This window comes from Tamandua tetradactyla, chromosome 2 (assembly GCF_023851605.1).
Source record: "Tamandua tetradactyla isolate mTamTet1 chromosome 2, mTamTet1.pri, whole genome shotgun sequence".
NCBI classification, from domain to species: domain Eukaryota; kingdom Metazoa; phylum Chordata; class Mammalia; order Pilosa; family Myrmecophagidae; genus Tamandua; species Tamandua tetradactyla.
Genome location: NC_135328.1, coordinates 4446643 through 4472031, shown reverse-complemented (window position 1 = coordinate 4472031; position 25389 = coordinate 4446643). Strand labels below are relative to the sequence as shown.

The following is a 25389-nucleotide window of genomic DNA, read 5'->3' as shown; positions in this document are numbered from 1 at the left end:
TCCACAGTAAAGTCAAAAATTCTTTTAAAGATAGATAGTCCCCCAATTTCCAGGTTTTTGCCTCTCAAACAAACACTCTTACCCACAGGTTCTAAATACCAGAGTCTTTGTACTAGGAAATAGATTCCTAAGAGTGGGAAATTTGAACAAGCACTATTGCAGCTGTCGTTTTTAAGATGTTGCTAACATGCTTTCCAAGAAGGCTAGAGAAATTCTGTGTCCCAGCACTTTATGAGTGCACGCTTCTTCCAAAATCACCACCAGCAGTCAGTTTCATCGCTGTTTTTTAAGCTTTTCTGTTCTAGTGGACACTGAGTGACACCACTTTTTTTTTTTATCACTAGCGATTGGGTGTTCCTTTTCATTCATTTGCTCATTAGTTGGATTTTCCCACCTGTGGATTATTGACTCATCCCCATAGCCCGTATTTCCAAGGTTTGACTTTCTATGTCAGTATGGGCAAACTCTTCAACGCTGGAACCCTTAAAGCCTTTGGTGTCATTTGCATTATAAATCCAGAGGGAGGGAAGGCCAGCTTCAACGTTTTTATCAAGTCTGAAAATATTAAAGCACTAGAAGAAAAAAAAAGATAGACGTGCCTAAGTAAAAATTAGAAGCTTTTATGTGGTAAAAAGGTGCCATAAGCAGAGCAGCTTTGGCAGATTTGCTAGTTTAATTGGTCATTTGGCCACCACAGGGAAAACGGATCCAAGCAGGGGCTGCCCAGAAGTCAGTGAGGAGGTTGTTTCAAAGGTCGAGATGACAGAGAATGGAGATGAGCAGATAGAGTTGATAGGTCTTAAGGGGTGATTGAACGTAGGGGAGCCATGCATGGGGATTCTAAGCCTATAGTTGCAGATTTGATTAACTAATGTGTACATAACATTGGGTTAAGTAAAGTGACCTTAAAGAGGCAGCAAAGCTGGTTCTGCTGACAGTTCCACAACTTAGAGGGGGACGCTGGACAAAATGCACAGCCCCTTGACCTTTGTTTTCCTCTTCTGCAGTAATGGGCATGATATTCTCTCACATGCAAGGTGGCTGAGGTTACATGGGCGCGTGTAAAGTCCCCTGCTGCCGTGCCTGGCCCAATGACAGCCCTCGGCGATGGCAGCGCTTGTCTCCCTCCAGCCACCCCTGTTTCCTCCTTGCTGTCCCTGGGCAGGAGACCCAGGGAAAATGTGCAACTTCTTTCAGGATGATGGATACCCAACCTGCTTGAGGGTCACAAGCCTCTAGAAAACTTCTTAAATGTCTAGCATCCCAGGCCCCCCTCCCAGAGATTCTGTGAGTCTGGCATGGGACCCAGGAATCTGTCTTTTTAACCAGCCGCCCAGGGGAGCCTGGTGCTTGGCCAGACTTGGAAAGTGCTTTCCCAGAGGGCTTGGAATCTAGTGGAGAAGACAAACCTTTGAAACCGGTTTTGCGCAAGTCAATGGGTGAGGCCTGTAAGGGGGCACGTGTGGTGCCATGGGGGCTCCCGCCTGAAGACGGCAGTGGGGTATCACAGAGAGGGTGAAATGAGATCTTGAAGAAGTGGACGAAAGGCCTAATGCTCAGAGGGGTCAGCTCGCGGGAAGGAGGGAGCAGGAAATGACGTCTGTGCAGAGACACAGGGAATGGAAGAAGGGAAACGGAAAGGAAAGGGTTAAATGAGGAAGGCCTTGGAAGGCCATGAAGGGGTTTGGACTTTGTCACAAAGGCGATGGAGAATGATCAAAGGCTTCTAACAGCCAGTAACTTGATAAGAACTTGTCTTAGTTACTTAGTAAAAGGACCCTGGCAGCAGAGTGGAAAATGCACTCTACAGATGTTAGGGATTGTCTTTGTTAAAACGGTGATTATCCCAACAGCTTTATTTGGAAAATATACCCCCTGTGTGATCCTCCACTCTGTTCAAGGTGAATGAAAGGACGAAGAAGCCTGTGGTCAGTTACAAAGTGCGGGAACCAAAACATGTCGAATTTGCTTTATGTTCTCACACAAACTTCTTTAAATGCCCAGCCTTTTGTTTCAAAATTAATTAGCACTTTTCCTTTAATAATTTGGTGTGAAATATTGACTGGGAAATGGAAAAATCTTGCATTGTGCCAAATTAGCAGGGTGTTCAAAATAGTTTTACTGAATTTAAACCATAGCTTTATTTATCTTTGGCAAGAAATAGGAAGAAAAGGTCCTTTTTTTCTTTCTGACAACTAAGAATGATTGCAGATCAGTGGAAGACACTAAAGCAGAAAGCGGCCCCTAGTTTCACAAAGCAATTTAACTGTAAAATTGAGACACATTCTTGTGCTGTGAAACCTCCTGAGCCACTCCCGAGCCCTCAGCCTGCTTGTTGTCGGGCAGCTGAAATGCTGTGCCCAGCCCGGGAGACACAGACACGATGGCTTTGCTGCTGGAGACAGAGGAGGTGGACAGAGGGGGAGGGAAAGCCAGAGGGCAGCTGGTTAGAAAAGATTTACTGTCCTAGGCATTGAGAGAAGATGGGCACCCAAAGACCATTGGGTAAGCCAGAGGACTGCTTACAGCACTGGGCCGTCTCACCCAAACGGGCGAGAACTGACCGCTGCTAAAGTGCTTGCAAGGCACAAAGCCAGGTCCTGCCAGGAGCTGTGACAAGGACAGAAGAGGAGGCTGTAGGGACCAGGAGTTCCCAGGTACTGCAACATTTTCTTTCAGAATACAGATTCAAAAGGGAGATGATAGGATTCTCCCAACCTGGGAATCTTCCAATTAGCCTAGAAAATAATGAGTTTCCTTTTAAAATCCTGGTTTCAATTTTTTGCGTGTGTGTACTGTATGGTAGGGGTCACATTTCATTCTTTTTCCATGTGAGTATCCCCTTATTGCAGCATCATTTGCTGAATTTTTGTTTGTGTGGGTTTTTTGTTTTGTTTGTTTGTTTGTTCGATTGGGAAGTACATGGGCCAGGAAACAAACCTGAGTCTCCCGCATGGCAGGCGAGAATTTTACCACTGAACTACCCTTGCACCCCCTCGACTGTTTATTATAAAAGTACACATGCCTGTAGTAAAAATTCAAGAAGATAAAAAGAGTGCAAATATTACCCAACACGCCAACACCCAGCAATAAGCACTGCTAATATTTTGAAAACTACCATCTCTCTTTTCGCAGTCTTAAGAAGATAGATGAATAATTTCTCAAAGATGAAATCTTACCATAAATTATTTTTCATAACCCGTTTATCCTGTCAACAATACGTCCTGGGCATCTCCACATTGATGAATACAGATCAATATCTGTGCTTGTTGGCTTCAAAGTATTTGGATGTGAATAATTTATCTAAATAATTACCTTTTGATAAGCTTTCTAATTTATCTCTACAATAAGCAATATTGCAATGAATATCCTTTCACAGTATACTCGTGTCTAGTTATCTGCTTAGGGTCAACTCTAAGAACTGGAGTTCTGGGTTGGAGCATAGAGTAGACAAATCCTGGCTCACAATCCCCCCTCCTAGAGACCCTGTCCTTTAACCTGGTCCTATTCCCTCCCTTCTCCTTGTAATAGATGTTAAGGAGGTTGGGGAAGCTCGTCCCCAGCTCACCTTTGTGGGATAAAAGGAGGGCTAGCTGCAATAAGCAGGCGGATGATGGTCTGTAGTCATTGCTGCGGCAGGTTCAGAGGTGGTGATGGTGGAAGGGTGAGGGTTAAGCAGTCAGATAAGGAGTCAGCCCAGAGCCAAGGTGACCTTGACTTCTGGCCTCCACCTGGCTTTAGTCCCTGCTGAGGTTCTTCAAGGGTAAGCTGTGGTCACAGAGCATCTGCCAAGGGCGGGGCTATGGCCCAGTGCTGGTGTTCAGGTAGTGACCTCCCCTCTGTGGCCACTCTTCTTGGCTGGAATCCATTCAGGGCTGTGATACTTTCATTTTGTGCCCTTGGAAGCTCAGTCTCTGAAATGCTGACCTTCAGAATGGCCTTTGTGTTTAGAGTCTCACCCTGTGAGGCCTGGGCATGTGGAGGGATTACGCGTTCTTGTGATAAGGTGGTCAGGAGCGCCAGCTATTTGCAGTCCGCACTGCATTTCAGAAGAGCATTTCCACATGGCGGGCTCCATCAAAAGTTCCTATCAGGCATCATGCCCGAGATCTCCTGCCAAGGGGACCATATTCTAAACACTGTTTATTTGGGTTTGCTCCTAGAATACATTCTAGCTCCTCCCAGGGAGAAAATTCCCATCTCTTCGGACACCTGTTTGCCCCAGGGCATCATTCCCCATGTGACACAGGAGGACTGGCTCCTGGACAGCATGTCTGTCCCCAGGCAGGTGATGGCAGCGTTGTGACTGACCCACTCTGGGTATCCTGTCCAGTGTCGCTCACACCAATAGAATGAAACCATGTGGTGAGCACAGCAGAACTTTAGTCTCCGGCCAAAGAATGGAGAAGGGTGGACCGTGTCCTAAAGGCCCTTCTCCCTGAAAGGAGGTGTGCGTGGTTCCTTAACAGGGGTTGGGCTGCGTCTGGGTGGCCGATGCAAGCAGGCAGCAGGGCTTCCTCACTGGTCTCATCACATGCAGTCCCTGATCACACCTCAACATACCTCCACGTAGGTCACACGCTCAGAAAAGGGTGTGTCCATTCTGCCCGGAGGCAGAGAGTTTACTGTTATAATGGGCAAAGGTGAGTTACAGTCAGGGCTGGGGGCTTGGTGGGCATACCCCAGGGAGAGGATTTCTCCGGCCATGGATAGGTAAGCCCTTGCGGTTAACATCAAGACGCGTTCTACACACATATACTGGAAAAAACTGATTGAGATAATAAAGCTACATTTAAAAGTACATTGACTCAAGTAAAAAAAATAGTGAGCATATATATATTGTTTTAATATATATTAAGCAAGTAGCGGGCAGATGGCAGTATGCCTGTGGTGAAACCTGTGTTGGTGGCTTTGGAGCAGCTGAAGTCGGGGATGCCTGCGTCATGCCGGGGTCAGGAACCAATGCTGCCCCAAACTGGCCATGGCTGTGGACCTGTCCTAGGCTCTCGGAGCCCAACAGTGGTGGGCAGTCGCACATTTACTTCAATATATTAAAAATTCAAACAGTAGCATTTACCCATGGTAAAAAAATGCAATGCAAAGGTGTCCTCCCTGCTCCCCACACCCCCAGGCAGACCCTCAGAGCCCCTTTCCAGAAGCCACCGCAAGGATAGAAAGTTGAGTGAATGGGGGGGGTGGGGGAGCACATCCCAGAATTTGACCAAGCTTATTCCAAAGGATCAGTATTTTAAACATTGATTCTCTCCCTCTCTCCTTCAAACCTTCATGTTTTCCTGTAAGTTCTTTTTCCTTTTAATACCTTTTTCTGGTTTATTTAAGGGAGAGGGGAGGCTCACGCTGGACTTTTTAAGACTAAGTCAGCCACTGCTTTTCTGTCATTTGATTCTTTGCAGGCACTATTACAGCTCAACCCGTGCTCCAGATCGCTGTTGGGGTCCCTGTCAAAGCCACCAGTGCCTGGGCACCAGGGACGGGTCCAAACCCAGCCCCCCACCCCCACCCCCACCCCCGACATTCCTCCAGGGAGTCTCTATCAGCTGTGGAGACTTCAGGCTGATCTGTGTCCATTTTCAGGTCAATGAGCACATGTATGTGAGATGTAACTGAGAATGTCATCAAGACAACTGAAAATAGAGCCAAGGACTCAAGAAAAGAGCTGGTCCTGGAGCAAACCCTCAGAATCAATGGCGAAGCATCAAGGATGGGTCAAAGTCAAAACTTCTCTCAGTGGCCCCCCCCAGGAGGCCTCCAGGTCAGGGCAGAGCGTGGCTCTTCTTTGCCCATAAGCAGAAGAGAAGAGCCATAAGCACACGCCTGCAAGCCTGTTTGAAAATAAGTCAGAATGCAAGGCGGGGCATGCCAGAGGCTGGGCGAGGGGGCTGGCACGTGGGGAAGGACATATCTGTTGGGGGAAACCAAGAAACCACAGAGTTTCAAGTTATTCTCTCAGTATTTCTACCCCAGCTTTCCTATGGCTGATGTTTGCTTGGTGTCCCTTTTCCCACTCACTTGTTCTCTGCCTTCCTGTGTCCTGGGCATGATTACTGAAACGCTGATGACCCTGACCCCCTTTTCCTTGTTAAGGGCTCAGCCAGCCCTGGACAGACCAGCTAAGATCTCCCAAATGGAGCTCAGAGCACAGATCTCAGCCTTCCCTAGATCCAAAGCTCTAAAAGTGACGCAGCTCTGCAGGTGATGCCGAATAGACACGCTGGGGTCACAGAGGTGACACCCTAATTCTCATGTTTAGTCTTTCCCCGAGTCAAGGGTTATGATCAGAGAGGACCATGCCCAGGGATTGAGTTTCAGTGCTAAACTCAGTTTAAAAGGAAACAGAGATTAACTGGAGCTAACTTTCTTCTCAAGTGTGGGTTGATAATATCTCTCCGCCAAGACTTTCCCCAGGATTAAATTTACAATATTTTAAAAGTAAATATTTAATAATAAGCAGTGAACAGATCACATGCAGTGGTTAGAAAATGATTAACGAAGGAACAGAGATCGACAACTCCGGCCTCCAAATGTCACTTGCTGGGACACTTCCACAGTTCTGAGCCAGGGATGCAGTGCGTGGGCTTGGGAGGCCGGGAGCTAACTTCAGGCCCATCACTCACTAGGTACATTATCCAACCGTCAGGAGCCTCAGCTCGAGGAAGGGAGCAGTGACTGTACTTCACAGGATTGTGGGAAGAATCACAGGAGAAGATGCCCACAGCGTACTTTGTATTGGAGCCTGTGTGCATGTGGGGACACCTTTTGGGAGAATGAGGGGTCGGGCCTTGGAGTGCAGCAGGTGCTTTGGCCAGAGGGGCCTTGAGTGCAGAACGTCCCAAGAGCGAGTAGAGCAGATAACCAGATGGGCGGACGGGCAAAAGGGCTGAACAGGCGCTTTTGAGGGCAGATGCCCAGCTGGGCACTGAGCATATGAGAATGAGTTCAACTCACCAGGACGACTGGCCACCGCATGTGTGGATTTAGGACCGTGAGTGGGTACAGCCACTTTGGGAAATGGTCAGCACTGTCTAGTGGAGGGCAGGATGCACATGGCCCATGGGCCAGGGGTTCCTGTGAGCGCAGGGAGACACACAGAGGAGAGCTCACGGCAGTGCCAGGTCAGTGATCAATTGGCTCAGATGCCAATCAACAATAGAGGAGCGAGATGGGTTTTGTTGGTGCAATGAAATAGTCTATAGCCATGAAGACAAGTGAATCACAGCTAAAAGCAGCAATGTAGATGAATCTCAAGTGTGACATTGAGGAAAAGAAGTTGGACGTAAAAGAGCACATGCTGTGAGATGCCCAAACTGCAAGGCAAAACACTAACTTCGGACATACATGTTTGGTGATGAACAATAAAAAGAAATTATTTTCTTGTTATTGTTTAAATGTCAGGGTAGAGACTACCTTTGAAGGGGAATTGGAGGTAGAAGGAGGGGAAGTAGAAGTGGCTTCTGGGGTTTTAGCCACTTTGTGTATCTTTTTAACCTTAAGTGATGGCTATGTGGGTGTTTACTTTGTGAGAGTCACTCGCTGATATGTCATTGTTTTTGGTTTTTGGGGTACATGGTCCAGGATTCGAACCCGGGTCTCCTGGATGGAAGGCGAGCATTCTACCACTGAAACACCCATGCACACCATAGTTTTGTTTTATAAAGTCTGTGTGGGTCATATTTCACAACAGCAAGGTTTTAAAAACGAAATGCATGCAAAACCTTTCTCACAGTGTTGAGTTCTTCATAAACTGGGTAATTGTTGGTTTGTTCATATTAATTCAAGATAACTTCATTGGAGCTGACAAACTGGCTGAAACATTTCAAACTGGCAACTCTCCTGGTGGTTGGGAAAGCTAAGAGGAGAAAAAGCGGGCCTGGCCCGGGCGGCCACGGGAGACGCAGTGGCAGGTGCAGCCGCGAGGCCACGCCCACGGAGTCCGGGAGGACAACCTGCGCCTGCCTTACCTGGAATTTCTGCAGGTGGGGCCGCCGTGGGCATGTTGTCCAGCCTCACCTGGTAGTTCTAACCTGCAGCCTCGGGTGAGAACCTGCGCCGCTGCGGAGGGGAGGCGGGCAGCCAAGGCCCCGCAGGTGGAGCGGACACGACGATGCCGGCGGCTGCACGCTGGAGGGAGGAAGGACCGCGGCAGCCAGCTCCTTGCTGACCTGAAATGCTCTGGAGCAGGCTGAGGGGAGCAGCAGCGCCTCTGAGGAACGAGCTAGGAGGGGTTGTCTTCTAGAGGCATCGGCTTCAGTGCTCACAATAGCTCCTTGCCCTCCTCAAGGCTTGGTCCTGGGATCCGTTTATCAGAGAAGGGAGCTGGCACCACCTGGCTCTGCCTCATCCTGAGTAACAGCCCGTATACTTGGTGCACGGACACCAATCAGCAAAAATATACAGTTTTCAGACCTCCTGAGACATTTTTCATTCTTAAAAATGAAAGTTGCATACTGTTTCAATGGTTCAACAGTCACCAAAACTGCCAATGGACGTACCTATGAGTCTTTCCCAAGACACATGTGTCTCTAGAAGCAAAACACATGGACTGAAATGAGGTTAAGAGAAACTAGTCTTCCCTGGGGGTGAGGCCCAGCAGAGAGCCAGAGGAGACCAGGCCTGGACAGGGACGGCTCCGTCCCCTGCCCTGAGTGCAGGCTCACACTTGTATTAGGAAAGAGGGAAAAAGGAAGTGGCGTCTCAAGGACTGGGCTTCTTAGTGATGTCTGAAAGCCTGAGCTTCTGCCGAAGAGAATCTTAAACCAGCCCAGATGTGGAGTGGGATTCTAAATAGACTAAATGTTCAAATTCAAAGAAATCTGTTTAAACCAAAGTACTGGGGTAAATCTACAGCGTTCTGCCACAGCCCAGATGTGGGCTCAGGAGAAGATCCAAACTGTGCAGGGACCAGGGACCCGACTCACACTAATCAGGGTCGTGAAGGAGTTTATTTAGATCAGAATCACAAGGTGGCAATTGGCAACAAGGAATATTTAGGTTAGGTGATCCAGAACCGCTGCGCCAGCTTGTTGGTGCCTCCTTCCACCTGCGGGAAAGTCAGCAGGCAGAGCCAAATGAGTAAAGAGAAGGGTGCTGGGTGAGTGTGGAATAGAGAGGGGCAAAAACACAAACATTCTTGCTTTTTGACCCCTTTTTCCGTCATACAGTGTGTAATACCTTCTATTGACATAATTGAATGCGTTCCTTAAACAGGCTTATAGCCTTTATTTAGTTGTTTAAATGTAGCCTTGCTTAGGGCGGTGCGATGGTGGCTCAGTGGCAGAGTTCTCGCCTGCTGTGCCGGAGACCTGGGTTCATTTCCCGGTGCCTGCTCTTGCAAAAAAAGAAAAAAAATGTAGCCTTACTTGCATCACATTGTGTTTTCTGGAGGATGTATCAAGGTCATCCCGGTTGATCTTGGTAGATTAATATTTTCCTCAGTAACATATTTTCCATCAAACCTGAGGCTGAGTCATTACTGTGAATGGTTTACCTCATGATCTTACACACTTTTAAATCCGTGATGACCAGCCACTCGGAGAGCTAAACTTCTGAACTCACCCCAGAATATGGCCTGTGCACCTCTATGCACTGTGGGCAGACTCAGCTCATGGCCATAATTTAAAAGCTGTCATTCAGTCCAGCCAATGTTTTCTTCTCGAGGCATGTGTGACTAATTGCGGGCATTTATGACATACTTAGCTGTCCGGATGGCATGCCCTAAAGCTGGAGCCTTTGAAAGGTTGTTTTCTTGACATTTGATTGTTCGATTGAAGCCTCTACAAATCTTTCATTAGAGGAATATGCATAAAGAATGTTATTTACTTCAGAATGGGACTGGGATGATCCTAGGAATTACAAAAGAGCAAGGAGCAGGGAAGAGAGAAACTCAAAAATACAATTATACTTCTGCATTGGGTCGATCTCAACGGTATATGCTTTTAATTTCCCAAGATCGTTAAATAAAAAGGTGTCTGTCCCAGAAACTCAGACCCTATGATGGGTGTAACATTTAACTGCCATCATTCAGTGCTCAGAATCTGCCCTTTTATGCAGGCATTTCAAAAGCACTGTGGGGCCTGCTCACCCTTGGGCATAAAGGACCAGAGCTGGGCGCACAGCGGGCAACCGCCCCCCACATCCCATGCATTTCGTCACGGTCTGACACTAAGCCAACCTAAGCCTCTGAGGGAAAAGCCCTTCAGAAGATGGTATGGTTGTCAGCTGCCCAGTGGAGAAAGCCAGGCTGATGCATGAGACAGGTTGGGAGGTCTCTCCGTCTTCCCTTGAGAATGGTCTGAATGCTTATAAGTTTGGTGACAGACATGCGTCACAGAATAACTCGGTGCTGTCTTTACCAGAGACCCTGCCAGAAAGTAGCACACGCTCTGAGAGCCAGTGCCTGGTGCGTGCGTCCGGTCTCCACCCCCAGCCCCACTGGAAGCTGTAAACCTCCCCAAGGCCCAGCAACTCAGCATGCCCTAAAGGAGAATCATGACCCACCTCTCCAAACCCTTTCTCTCTGTGCTTCTCCTCCCAGACAACAGCACCACCGTTCAGAAACATGGAGGTCTTTCTCACGTGTACATTTCCTCACCCCTAGAGCAAACTGTTTTGCCATTAGACTTCCTAATTTTCAAGTGGCAACCATCCTTATCCTGTAGAATTCAGATACCTAGCTAAAGCTGGTGAGCTCACATCTTCTGCTCCTTCTACCTACTCTTCATCTGGAGCCCTAATCATTTTCTAAAACACAAACTATGTCACTGCCCAGAGTAAAGACCTTTAATTACTTCCCACTGGGTCTTAGGGCAGAGATCAATAGCCAGGTGCTGGGTGGTCTTACCTCTGCCTGTGACTCTGGCCTCGGCTGGAGCCACAACCACTCCCCCCTCCAAAGCTGGCCCACCGCCCTGCTGGCTTTCCTTTCAATGCACTTGCAGCCCAGGTTCACTCTTCCCTCAAGGCACTGGTGCCTGCTTTTCCATCTGCCTGCAATGTAAACATTTCACCACCCTCTTTTGGTGATAACCGCTAGCTGATCCTTCACATCTCTGCTTGAAATTCACTTCTTCATGGCAGCCTTCCAAGACCAGGCCTGGCCCCCAGTCACACCTCCGTTGGCTTCACGGAACTTTGCAATGTGATTGTGAGATTGGTGTCCTTCAGCGCCTTGAAGAATGTGGGGCACATAGTGGAAACTCAGGACATACTAGGGAAATGAAGGAGTAGATGAGTGAATGAAGACATGCAATCCCACTCACAGTAAAGACCATCTCTGACATTGTTAGAAAACAGTGCAGTTCAGCATGGTCTTGGACTCCATTCCAGAGTAGAAACTTGTCTTGACTTTTGGAAAATCAAAATCCGTCATGAGTTGTTTGTTATCTCTTGTTTTCCTTTTCTCAGAGGAACAATTTTCCTGCAACTCTTAACTCAAATGTCAACTCTCATAAAAGAGGAAAACACCTGGTAGTTTTCAAATAGTTTTTCCATTGCTTCTATTCATTATGTTTTCAAAACTAGTGAATCTAGCTCAGATTTCTAAAGCAGTTTGTAATTTCTGAAAACTAACATCAAGTAGAGCTAATTTTGCATATGCCTGTCAGTCACTCAGCCTGCTTCTGCCCCACCATGTCTGCAGAACTGCCTCCTCCTATCCCCCCGGGGCTGTCGTGGAGTATGGAGAGAGCTTTCTCTGAAATCTGAGGTATATCTGCATTCTCCAAGTTCATGTGGAGCTCAGTCACACCCAACTCCAGAAGCAAAACTACAAGCCAAGCAGGGTAATTCTGGGATTTCCCATCAGCAATGATTCCGACCTTGAATTATAGCCAGAACAGGTGACTTTCACGTGACCCTTCACACTTTATGTGCTACTCAAAACACCATGAGCCAAGTGTCAATATCAGCATCGTCCTAATTTTACAGATAAGGGAAACAATCGCCAAGTGAGCAAGTAGCTGGCCCCGGATTCCCTCAACCAGTGGATGGGCCAGATTTGGCATCAGGTTTTCATGCCAAAACTCTTGCTCTTTTCACCCTACATTGCTCCATTGTGACATTCACCATAGAATTTTTAGAGGCAACATCTATTATAATGGCACACTTGAAGTGCCATAAATAAAGATCTCCTGGTGTGCTTGTTTGAAACTGTTATGTACCTGAGAAAAGCCATGTTCTTTTAATCCTAATCCAATCTTGTAGGGGCAGACCTACTGCTTAGGGTAGAAACTTTGATTAAATTCTTCCATGAAGATGTGACACACCCAGTTGTGGGTGTGACCTTTTGATTAGTGGATATGTGACTCCAACAATTTCAGGTGGGTCTTAATTAAGTTACTGGAGTCTTTAAGAGAGCTCACAGAGAAAGAGAGTTCAGAGCTGACACCGACACAGATGTTTGGAGATTGAGACAGAAAAGTCCGGGTGTAAGCAGGCACTCACAGAAGTAGCCAGAACCTGAAGAGAAGAAATCTCCATCCCCAGGAAATGCTAGATGAAGCCCAGGGTTTTGCCCCAGAGCAGCTAAGTGGAGGCCCACAAACACTTAAAGAGGAAGCCTCTGGAATCAGAAGCTGGAAGCAACAGAACCAGGAACAAAGGACCAGCAGATGCCAGCCACATGCCTTCCCATGTGACAGACGTTGGCCTTTCTTTGGAGTCAAGATACCTTTTCTGTATGCCTTAGTTTAGAAATATTTAAGTCCTGAAAACTGTAAACTTGTAACTTAATAAATCCCATTTATAAAAGCTGATCCATTTTGGTATGTTGCATTCCAGCAGTATTAGCAAACTAAAACACCATGGAATTAGAGAGAAATGGGGCTTGTGCTTATGAGGCCCTTTAATATGATCAAACCCTTTGCACTTGGTTGCACATCCCCTGGTTTTCAGTAAATAGTTGTTCACTCGGATGATCAAAGTCTGGAAGGAGGCACTGCGCGATGATCAGGACTGTCTGGTAACAGGGAAAACCCTAACAGTCCTGGAGCTCTGTTGGGTCCCCCAGAATCACCCTCGACTGTGGAGAGCATCTTGATGCAGGCACTGTCTTGGAGCTGGAGCCTGGCTGGTTTTCTGCAAAGTTTCACTTAATCTTGGGGGAATAAAAACCTACTAGAATGCTCTCTGCTTCCAAGTCAGCCTCTGGTTGGCTGGGGGCCCAGGTCTCCTCTCCTCTAAACCAGCCTGTCCTCACCCTCTCCATGGAGAACACGGCGAAGAACACACTAATCTCTTGGATCAATGTGAGGAACGAAACGCGTAGTGCTCCCACTGAGGGATCAGCGCTGTGCTCCGATAACCCCACGAGCTCTTGGCCGCAGGAGGTGACGAAAGGGAGAGTGGTGCCTGTTCAAAGGTCACAGGCTGACACCTGTCCTCTTACCACCAGCTTTGGCCCCGCTGAGCTGTAGTTTCCAGTGTCCAAACTGCCCGACGCTCCTGCATTTCCCATCTCCCTGTTCGACGCTCCTGCATTTCCCATCTCCCTGTTTGGTTTCCCATTTTTCGCTCCAAATCTGCCCTTTGTCACCTCAGCGTCGCCTTTCCCTTTCCGTTGCCCAAACTCGTGTCAAGTGACGTTCTCCAAACCGGTGTTTGTGTGTTGCTAGGCTACCACTGGGCAAAATGTAGATAGCCTAGCAACACACAAACACCATCCCCAGGCTTTCGTTGTACACATCCATGTCAAGTTTACCAAAGCTTCTCTACTCAAGGAAGAAATCTCCACAGGACTCCTTCCTCTTACGTCCAGGATCTGATGTGCCCACAATGTTGGGGCACTCTCTTTCCCCGTGGTTCTGACAGGACTTCAAATCCTCCAGGAGAATTTTTTTTAGAAGGGTTTTAGAACCGTTTGTTACTTTCATGATTTTTTAAATCATCACCACCGTCACAATGGTTATTTAGCACAGATGTTTGCTCTCATCCTTTGGCATAAAATTAACTCTCCTGACATGAAACCCTTTCTCTTATGAAAATTTAATGGTTTAATTGTTGAATCTTAACGTTGTCAGCTTAAAAATAATTTTCTGCTGACTTCTGCACTTAATTATATGTACATCTTCACTTTTCCCTTTAGGAATGTGTTTGTGTGTTTAGGCCTGTGTTTTTTAACATAATGGCTTAATATGAGGATATATTATGTGTACAAAGGTTTCAAGAACACGGCTATGTTGGGGATATGGTCTCCCCAGAGGCAAGGATGGCTCTGGCTATCCAGGTATTTTTCTTGTCCTTTAAACATTCCTTTGCTTTTTAGGGAAAACTGATGCCCTTAAAAAACCACCAGTTATAGAGAAATGCTAATTTCAGAGGTGAAATTCTTGTGCTTGACTAACTTGTCCATTGTCGAGTATTTACTTGTTTCTAGCATTTGCGGTTTAAACCAGTTTAATAGCATTAACCATGTATTTTGAAGGGATCATTTAACAAGCGTGCTGTCAAAATTATGGAACAAATGGAAAGGATGGAAAAGCAACATTGAGAAAGAACAACAAACTGAGTTATAAACAACTGTGTAGCTTTCTTTAAGCTGATCCTTTCTGAGAAATCCTCTGGCTACAAAGTATGGCATTTCCTTGGGAGTTGAATTATCTTAGTTTACTGAGTATTAAATAAAGAGGAAGACTTCTGTGCTTTTCTATGAATAATCATTAAATGCTTCATAGGATGGTTTGTGTCTTGTTCCATCAGCAAAGCTGTAACTGCTCCTGAAACCAAACTCTGAATCATGGGTATGGCGACTCTGCGCTTTCCAGATCTTTTGTCACTTGGCAAATACAAACCTGATTGTTTGATATTTCAAAATCATAAACAAGAAAATCATTTCTAGAGACTTGGAATCTAGATTAAAAGAAGAGAAGTAGTGTAATGAGACCAAAATACAACTGGTTAGCGGCTAAGATCTTTTCATAGGGAAAGGGCCATCGTAGAAGAAAAATTCTAGTCATTTCCCACCTGGTCACCTGTGAAACATGGGTGGTCCGTCTTTGTGCCTTGGTCTGCTACTAAATTTCTCAGAGAGCAACTTTCTTATGACGCTGTCGTAAGTGTTACACACTCACTTTGTTCCAGTGTTGCCCACCACGGCTATAGAAAACATGTTCTCAATATATGGAGGCTTGGTGTTAATCTGAGGTCCAATGGTAGAAGAAGACAACTGGAAAATTAATATTGTAATTTTACTTGCATTTTTATTTTCAGACCCAGGTATGTTTTAATTTAAATACTGTCGTTTAATGCACAGCACTCAAAACTGATTTTCCAAATTAGAATATAAGGTAGGAAGAATGTCAGACATTCTAGTTATTTGATCTAAAGTATCCTCTTCAAACATAACCACTAACTCTGAAGACAAGCGTTATCTAATTCGGAGTAACAAAGTACCCCCAAACTTACTGGCATAAAATAACAATAAACATTTATTTATCCCTTACTGTTCCTGTGGGACAGGAATCCAGGGGCAACTCAGTTGAGGTTCTGGCCATGAGGGTCTCTCTTGAGGTTGCAATCAAGATGCAGGTCAGAGCTGCAGTGCGCTGGAACCTGGGCTATCCACTTCCATGTTGGCCAACTCATGGGGCTGCCACATTGGTGCTGGTTGAGGATGGGACACGTTGGTTCCTCTCCACATAAGCTCCTCCACAAGGCTGCCTGAATGTCTTCATGGCATGGCAGCCGGCTTCCCAACAGAGGAAACATGCTGACAGAGACAGACAACCAGGCAGAAGCTACATCCATTTTACGGCTCAAGTCTCAAAAGTCGTGTAGCATTGGACCCCGCCTTGTCTCCATCCTGCAGGCAGGCTCTGGAGCCACAGCCGTCACGGGCCACGTCACCCAGGCAGGATCATGGGAGCAGACTAGGAGTGGCCAGAGATGAATATTAGAAAGTTCAGAACACCTTGAGGGCCTCAGTTTCCTCCCTTCAGCCTTTGTAATTTGGACAGTTGCTGTTTTATCTTCTCATACATTATTACTGCAGTATCTCTCCACCACATTGACCTGGCTTTGCCTTGTATCAGTGACACTGGTACAGCCAGAAAAATGCTTGTTTGGGGCAGTGTTAAATATCACTGCAGTTTTATGCACTGCTGTCATTTATGTTCATTATAAGCAAGATCATGAGAAAATCATATCATCAGATTACACAAAGATGGCCTTGTGCTTGGATTGCTGAGTCGCTTAGGACTTTCTATTGTGGCAAACTTCCAGAAAACAATGAATTTTGCTGCATGTCAGTGAAGATCTACCCAGCCTTGTATTGAGCTCATTGTATGTGTTTGTTCAGCCCATCCTTTCCTTCCAAATGCAGCCCCAAATCCATGGCAAACAAGTCTTCTGGCCCAGACCAGTGGGGGTTTTCTGGTGTGGAGTAAGTGCAATTAGCATGCCAATTTGCTCAACAGCAAATTGGTACACTGGCAATTTTGGTACCAATACTGACCAGAAACTGCACTGGAACCCTGAGGACAAAGGTTATGTGCTTCATGTGATCACTGCTGCAGGACAATGGTCTATGTCAGTTTTCTTTTTTTGTTTTTTTCCTAACATATCCATGCTTTTCAGAAAATGTCTTTACAGGTGGAAGCCAATCTACAAGAATTACTTGTACTATGACACTATTCCTTGCCCAATTAATAATACACAAACCTGACTACTTTCCAGATATTTATGATAATAAGATCCAATATTTCTGTGATAATTGTGATTCTCAGGAATTGAAGAAGCAGTCATGAAGCTACTTATGCTTCTCAGAAATTTTCACCCAATTAATCAAGTCTGAAAGTGACACTGAGGAGTACTGATAATCAAGAGACATGAAATAAGCTGTTCTAGTTTGCTAGCTGCCGGAATGCAACACACCAGAGACGGATTGGCTTTTAATAAAAGGGGATTTATTTTGTTGGTTCTTCAGAGGAAAGGCAGCTAACTTTCCACTGAGGTTCTTTCTTATGTGGAAGGCACAGTATGGTCTCTGCTGGTCTTCTCTCCAGGCCCCTGGGTTCCAACAACTTTCCCCGGGGTGACTTCTTTCTGTATCTCCAAAGGCCTGGGCTGAGCTGCAAGTGCTGAGATGAGGAATGCTGAGCTGCTAGGCTGTGCTACATTGTGTTCTCTCATTTAAGCACCAGCCAATTAAGTCAAACATCACTCATTGCAGTAGACACGCCTCCTAGCCGACTGCAGATGTAATTAGCAACAGATGAGATTCACGTACCATTGGTTTGTGTCCGCAGGAACAGAACTAGGTATGCTCACCTGGCCAAGTTGACAACTGAATCTAACTAACACATAAGCCATTTGATAAGTTATTTTAAAGGATATCATCAAAAGGTCCATGCCTATACTTTTTTTTTCCGCATGGGCAGGCACAGGGAATCGAACCCAGGTCTCTGGCATGGCAGGTGAGATCTCTCCCTGCTGAGCCACCAGGGCCCACCCATGCCTATACTCTTTATTCTAGAAAGTAAAACCAAAGGACTCCCAAAAAAATCACACAGCATCATTTCTACCACTTCTGTTCACTAGAAATGAGTCGCTAAGACCAGCCCACATTCAAAGGGAGGAGAATTAAGCTCCACCTTTTGAAGGGAAGAGTGTCAAAATTTGCATACGTATTTTAGAACCACCAGTGATTGCAGAGAAATTCAAATGTTTTTTATACTTTTAAAGTTTTTGGCTGGATTGGCTGACAGTAAGGTTCCATTTTTACATAGAGGATTCTTACAGAGTAGGGGCAGGTATCCATTGATGGTATGGTATGTCCATTCTGATGAGCTATCTCTCCTGGCCCAAAGCTCATTTATCACCAAGTATTAAAGTTTATTTTCAGATACAATTTATATAATGTCAAATTCACAAGTCAAGTGTACAGTTCAGAGACTTTTTGCATGTACATTGTGTAACTACCATCTAGAAGAAGATATAGAAACTTTCAGCACCTCAGGAAGTTTCATCATGTGGATCCCTTTGAATTTTCTATGTATATAATCATCTTCTATTTAAAAACTTTTAATTCTTCCTTTCTAATCTTTATAATGTTTTTCTTGACTTATTGCATGAGTGATCCCCAGTACAATGATGAATAGAAGTGGTACAAGTGGACATCCTTGTTTTATTCTCAACTTAGGGGGAGCATGCTAAGCTTTCACCTGTAATAATTATCTACAGATTTTTTTATAGATACCTTTGATGACATCAAGGAAGCTCCCTTCTACTCCCGGTTTAATCACACTTTGACAGTAATAGTGTAGATGGACTCATATTTCACGATTTTGCCAGTTGATCTTCATAGCTTTAAACATTGGCCAGGGTATTGCCATCAGCTTGGAATATTATCTAATTAAAAGGACAGAAAAATCATGCTACATCCACACATGGAAAAATATTACCCAGGCACCCCTCAATTTCCAAATATGCTGATCTTTAAAAATGTGGTTTTTTCTCAGTTCTTTGGATTCTACAATCCTTTTTTTTTCCCATGAAAGGCCAATTATGCCTGGGTCTTAAGTATATCAGTTAACCACAGAAGTCTGTTTCATCTACTTGTGCCCAAGATACAGGTCTGTGCTACAGTGGCAGGGGTGGGTCTTGGTTTTGAGGAGAAATGTAAAGGAGAAGAGAGGGGGTGCCCAAGCCCTAGCAGCGGTGGCAGCAATGCATGGAGCAGACAATGCTCTTGGTCAAATAGTCCAGAGAAAGCAGTATCTTGTGATTCAGGGCTCTCCGAGCTCTACCAGCTGGTGGTGAAGAATTGTTAAATGTCTCAACACCCAACTCACATAGCTTTAAATGCAATAAATTTTCAAAGGAGAGCATCTATCACTTACAAAGTGTCCTCAAAGACATTATCACATTGTCTTCACAGGAACCCTGGGAGGGAGAATGTTGTTGACATGCACGCTTCCCAGATGGGGACACAGGGGCTTAGAGACCTTCAGTGACTCACCCAAGACCAAAGACTTGCTAGTTCCATTCCTGGGACCTAATCCAAGGCTTGGGGCGTGAAACCTCACACTCTTTTCCTTGCCCCACAATGGCAACTTAATGCCTGATTTATTTTTCACATGTATTTTTTTCTAATTGCTGCAGCAGATGTGTTCATGCTTCCGTGTGACTTTAGATATGACTTTGCTTCCCATAAATGGTAGTGACGGCTTTTAGAGTCCCAGCTCTTGGTCACTTGGCCATTCAGTTGAATGAATAAAGACTATGCTTCTTCCTCCACCTCCTAGCCCCCTCACTGTTTTCACAATCTAAGAATTCTGCTCCTGGCACCCTGATATGAGATTGGGGCAAAGTCTATAAGGGAATAATAATTCTGTAACTTGGCCAGTACCCTAAAGACTGTCCACCAAAATCCTAATAATCAATTAAGATGGCTCAGCGTTCAGCATTTCATTCATGTCAGCATCCATTTCCTGTCACCATGTGCAAGCCCCTACCTGGGCACTTTTAAGAGTCCCAACTACTTAACACTTCAAAGAGTAAACCTCAATTTACTTGTCACTCCCCAGTGCAGATGTTGGGATCATCCTAGTTTTTCAAATGGAAAAAAAAAAGCAAAAAATACACACAAGTTCCCTGTGGACATAACTGTTGAACTTCAGATTGATTTTCCTTATAGTTGGCCGTTTGCCGTGCTGCTAGAGATGCTCCTTTTTGGTCCCAGAGAAGCAAACAGGGGAGACCAGCTGAGGGGACATCTCAGGTCTCCATCTAGCATGAAGGTCCCATTCACCATAGGACCTAACGTGAGCCAGGGGTGGGCAGAGAGGCTAGTGGGCCCATCAACAGCTACCAAAGATTTCAGAAGCAAATGCAGATCCATCCAAAGAGTGGGCCAGAGAGCGGCTGGCTCAGCTGGACGGTTACCAGTGCAGCTGTGATTCGCAGACCCAGCAAGGACAAGGAAGGGAGGGGGTGTTTCTCGATGTGTATGTAATAAAGGGTGGCCTTGGAGAGGACAGACTCATATTTTCTCAAGGTTTGCAGTTTGTACCATATGAACTCAGTGGCAAATATGAAAGGGCATCTTTCCAAGAGCCATTAATACGAGGCTCATTTGCTATGTAAACAAGGACAGAAGGTGGCAAAGCCAGAATGCCGCTATTCTTCGGCTCCTGAACATTCAAGTAGAGTTGATTCCTCTATTACAATTATTATTATTAAATCACTTTTGGGTCAGCCCATGAAACATGACAGTTCATAGCAGCATTGATTTTTTCCAACAGTGGGGCTGCCATGGTATTTGAGTTTGGCTTCTTCCTCCTTAATTTTCTGAGGTTCTGGCAGGGAAGAAGCCATTGATCTGGAGTAGTAGATGGGTTCTAGTGAGCCTGAATTTTTTTTTTAGATTGCAATTCCCCTAGACATTTACTTGGAAGTGCCCTTGCCATGTCTTCCTTGACTCCTTCTCTAGGTTTCAGTACACTCCCTGCCCAGCGTGCCATTAGAAATAAGTCATTTCCCCAAGGGTGAAGGGTCCCAAGAACCCCTCACCCCACTAAGAAGATCAAGGAGACAAATTCTGGGGAGAACTTGGTCCTCACCAGCAGTCACCACACTAAAAGTAAAGGGCACAGTTGATTGTTCCTGACAGTTGATTTCCTGTATTAATTGTTTTCTCCTGTAAAAGATATAACAAGAAAGGAGTTTTGGAATCTCTACCACCAAGTATTTCATCAATTGCTTTCCAGCAAAATTCACTTTTTCTTTTAACTCTGATCTCATATATTTACAATTTGTGGCATTTTCCAAGTCCTGGTTGATACTTCTTCATGCTGCCTCTGGTCCTTTGAGAAAATATAATCTGGGTTTGACCACCCTGCTTGGGGATCTTTGTCTACTCATGTTAGGAGATTCATGTGCCGAGATGCTAAGGTCTCAGGTGTTTAATTTGAAGGGGCTCATTGCTGTTCATTCTTCCGAGGTCCTTCTCAAGACAGATGCCAATACCCGATTCTTTATGACTCTCTCACCTGGGCACAAAAGTAGGCATCAATGACCATTTTACCAAGACAACTGTCTCAGAATTTTAATAAATCTGTTAAGACCTGAACATATTTTTTTCTGATTTATTCTATTTTGTTATGATCTTAATAATTTATAGCTAAAGAGCAATGTAAGTTTGAATAATAGAGAAAGTTGATAAACTGTGGTAGTGAAAACTCCAAACTTTTTGAAGGAACATAGATTACGATTGGAGTAATGCAGAGAGAAGTAACAGGCTTTTATTACTATCAGTCACATCTTTTCATCTCTTTCTTTATATTTACTGCTTTGGACTTTTCAGCGAATGGAGATTTGTTCTGTTCCTCGCCAGTTCTCACTCATCTATAATTTAATAGTAGTTCAACAGAAGTGTCTGAAATGAGAAAATCGCATTTCTATTTAGATTTCTAATCACTCCACACAGCTTGAGTTGCATAAAATTTGAGTTTGCCTGGAGTCCTTTAATAACCACCCCGCCCCAGTGTTCTCTAACCTCTAATCACTTAGTGATTTATGTCTTTCTTTCATAGATTTCTTTCATTTTTTAATATAAATCCATGAAAAAGTATTTGAAAATCTTGGAGCCCATGAAGGGACAGTTTATAATCTCTTCTGACAAAGCTTTAAATGCTCTACTAAGGAAAATGATCTAATACTTAGATCTGCCAATTTAAAAGTGTTATGTACCCTAGAAAAGCCATGTTTTAATCCAGATCCACTCTTGTGGGAGCAATCGTTTCTTTTAATCCTGATTCAATACTATAGGTTAGGAAACGTGATTAGATTATCTCGACAGGGATGTGGGGCGCCCCATTTGGCTGTGACCATTGATTAGATGGAGATGTGACTCCACCCATTCCAGGTGGGTTTTGATTAGTTTACTGGAATTCTTAGAAGAGAAAACATTTTGGAGGAATGACAGAAACTTCAGAGCAGAGCTGACACAGATGCAGATACATGGAGAACAGAGACACAATTATTTGGAAATGCTTGGAGTCCATGTTGTCATGAGATGTTAAGCAAACCAGAACCTGGAGAGAGCCAGGGGACGCCGAGAGATGAAAGCCAGCCTCAGAGAAGCAAAGGGAGGAACCCCACAGGAACAGAAGCTGAAAGCAACAGAGCCCAGGAGCAAGGGACCAGCAGATGCCAGCCACGTGCCTTCCCAGCTGACAGAGTTCCTGATGCATTGGCCTTTCTTGAGTGAAGGCAACCTCTTATCAGTGCCTTAATTTGGACAGTTTTATAGGCTTAGAACTGTAAACTTGGAACTTATTAAATTCCTGTCTTTAGAAGCTGTTTAAGTTCTGGAATATCACATTCCAGCAGTTTATTAACTAACACACTTAGTCTCAGGGTTCTCCCTGTCCTGGAAGGAGGTCCAGCTCCACAGAGCACAGGGCAGGGAGCTGCAGACCATCACTGCTTTAGAAGAGTCTGCCTCCTTCCCAGGAATGAGTGCCCCACAAGAAAATGCCACTCTCTGCCTTTGCTGTGAGATCAAACCACTAAATATGGATGGAAATGTGCTGTCCTCATCTGCTTTAATTTTGAAAAACACTAAAGAGTCAATAAACGGAATCTGCCCTTAGTTTCTCCTTGAACTTATTGTAAGCATGAAAACTGCTACTATGGACAGAAAGCAGGGGAGGGGTGGTGGTGCTTGAACTAAAAAGTAATAACAAACTATACAACATCTGCCTCTCCATGCAGGGATTCTCTTTTTGAAGATATGTTGTCCCATCCTGATCTTGCTGTCTATTATACCTGCCATACGATTAGGAGTGAATCATACTACACAGTAGCAAAAAATAGCCTAGTCTTTGTAAATTTCCTTTTTTTCCCAGAAAATGAGTAATAGCTATGTTTCAAGACATCCTGGAATAACAGTTAGGCTAAAAAAAAGAATGGGAGAGAGAAAAATGAAGCCCCTGCATGGTTTCCATGAAGTGGAGATCTCTGAATCAGCAGGAAGGCCTTGAACCGCTTCAGAAAACATTTCACTAGAAATCAATCAAGCAGTCTGTGCAGAGAATTCACAGCCTTCACTCCAAGGTAAAATTCCCAGCCATTGCCCTCGCTGAGCCAGTGCTGGAGGGGGACATAAGACAACAGAACGTGCTCTGCTGTAGACACTGCAGCTTGGGGACTGAGCATACCTCTGCTGGAAATACTGCTGATCCTTCTGATTGTCTTTGCATCCCCAGCTGGGGCTCTGTCTTCAGGACAGCTGCTCCTTCATTAAACACTGAAGGAGCTGCGCCCCTTCAGTGTCTCTCCTCCACTCCCTTCCCAAACACTTGCATGAGTCCCTTCGAGCGCCTGTTGGCTAATCCACATCTGTGCCGCCTCTCTTGCCACCAAGCTCCCAACACTCAACAAAACTGCCCTTTCCAGCTTCAGCATCTAGCACAGAGCAGACATTCAGCAAATGCTAGTCACTAGGTGCCCCCTTAAGAGCTGTTGGGTTGTCCTCTCTGGAATCAGTACCTTTTCCCCCTGCCTTGCCCCTAACCTGCCATTCTGTGTCAGCTCTGGAATCTTCTGCATGATCCTGCCCTCAGGGTCCTGTCTCCAAGTCAGGGGTCCACCAGCATTTCCCTGATGTTCTCAGCCCTGGTTGCTCCTAGAGAAGAAAACCCGGCACTCGCTGCTAATGAGGACACTCTGGGGTTTGGGGATTTTAGGAATCTCACAGGGTCACAAAGGCTTCTCGCTAAGCAGTGGTATATCTACAGCCCCACATGCCTTCAACATCCCTGCCAGGAAAGTCAAGAAAAAATTGGAGTCCAGGGAAGGATGGAAAGGGAACTGGAAATAGGTTAAGCCTACTGCTGGAGTGAGGGAAGAGAGACACAAATTTGAGAGTTACTCAAGGTCTGGGAACTTGATTCTCACCATAGACTATTGTGAATATGCACAGAACCTGGAAAAGAGAAAAACTGAAATGCTCAGGTGTTGAGGAAGTCATCCTTTTTGAACATTGAATGCCAAGAAAAAGCCTTGGCATAAAATTAAGTCAGCAAGTATTTGAAATAATTTCAATACTTACTGGTAACATATGGCCCATATGTTACTAATATTTACATGGAAATGGCCAAAATACTTCATCAATATTATAGAGAATCCACTGTTTTGTTCATATTACATTCAAATATTATATTCCTTGCCTGGCACAATAAAATTCAATTAAGTCTGATTGGATATGATGAATTACATTTTATCTTCTAAATCTTAAGGTTTATACACAGTGAAAGCTCACTACATCCTTAACTTGCTCCCTTTAATGCACAGGGATTCCCACGTGTTTCATGGATAATTCAGGTCTCTGCTCTCCTAGGGCCAAAAGCACATAAATCTCAACTACCAGATAATACTTTATTATATTGCATAGTGTTTTAGACTTTCTCAAAATAACTTTAAAGATATTATTTGCTATTCAAATCAGCTCAGTGGATTAAATATATTCTTGTTTCTTGCACTTGAAAAAAATTGACTCAGAGAGTTTAGTGAATTTTCCAAAGATCACTGAGGTTATTAGAACCAGGACTAGAATCCTTATACTTCAAATAATTTCCCTTTTGGAATATCCATGTGTGACGGTTGGCAGCTTTATGTACCCCAGAAAAAGATCACGTTCTTAAAGCTAATCCACTCCCAACGACACGGACCCATTGTAAGGAGGATCTAAAGTTGAGATGTGACTCATCTCATTCAGGGTGGGTCCTAACCCTTTCACTGGAGTCCTTCATGAGAAGACGCAGGGCAGAGAGAAGACACATGGAAGGTTAGAGAGGAGGAAAGTCACAGAAGCTGGGAGAGAAGACTCACACAGAAGCTCAGAAGGAAAGACCCAGACAGAGCAACCAGAAGCTAAAAGCAAGGAAACCAGGAGAGAAGGACCAGCAGATACCAGCCCTGTTCCCTGTGACAGAGGGGTCCAGAAGGCATTTGACGAGGCCTTTTGTTGGACATTTTCATGGCCTCGGAATTGTAACCTTGTAAGTTAATAAATCCTAATTATAAAAGCCAACCCATTATTGTACACTGCATTTTGTCAGCTTTAGCAAACTGAAACACCGTAACTCCATGTTTTATTCATATTTGAGTGCTGGCAGAACCGAAATACAATGAAAAATACTAACCTACTGGGAATTAAAGAAGATTTTAGGAATTTACAGGTTATCGATTCAATTCACTCTTTTTACAATGAGAAAATGTAGACCAATATAAGTGAAATTCTTGCCTACAATTGCTAACTCCACCAATGCCTTTTTCACTGTATTTTGCTGACAGCTGTACCAATTTTTTTAATGTGTCCCATTAGTAAGGTGCACACTTTTTATTGCTTCCCTAATAAAGATGCTCTTGATT

At 44.8% G+C, this 25389-nt stretch overlaps 1 long non-coding RNA gene and 1 pseudogene across 1 annotated transcript in view; one reads left to right on the top strand and one right to left on the bottom strand.

Annotated features, from left to right (window-relative positions):
* LOC143658881 (uncharacterized) overlaps positions 1-25389 on the bottom strand; it is a 142730-nt gene that overhangs the window by 80523 nt on the left and 36818 nt on the right. The gene's annotated exons all lie outside the window — the stretch shown is intronic.
* Positions 15719-16638, top strand: LOC143664906 (DNA damage-regulated autophagy modulator protein 2 pseudogene; annotated as a pseudogene).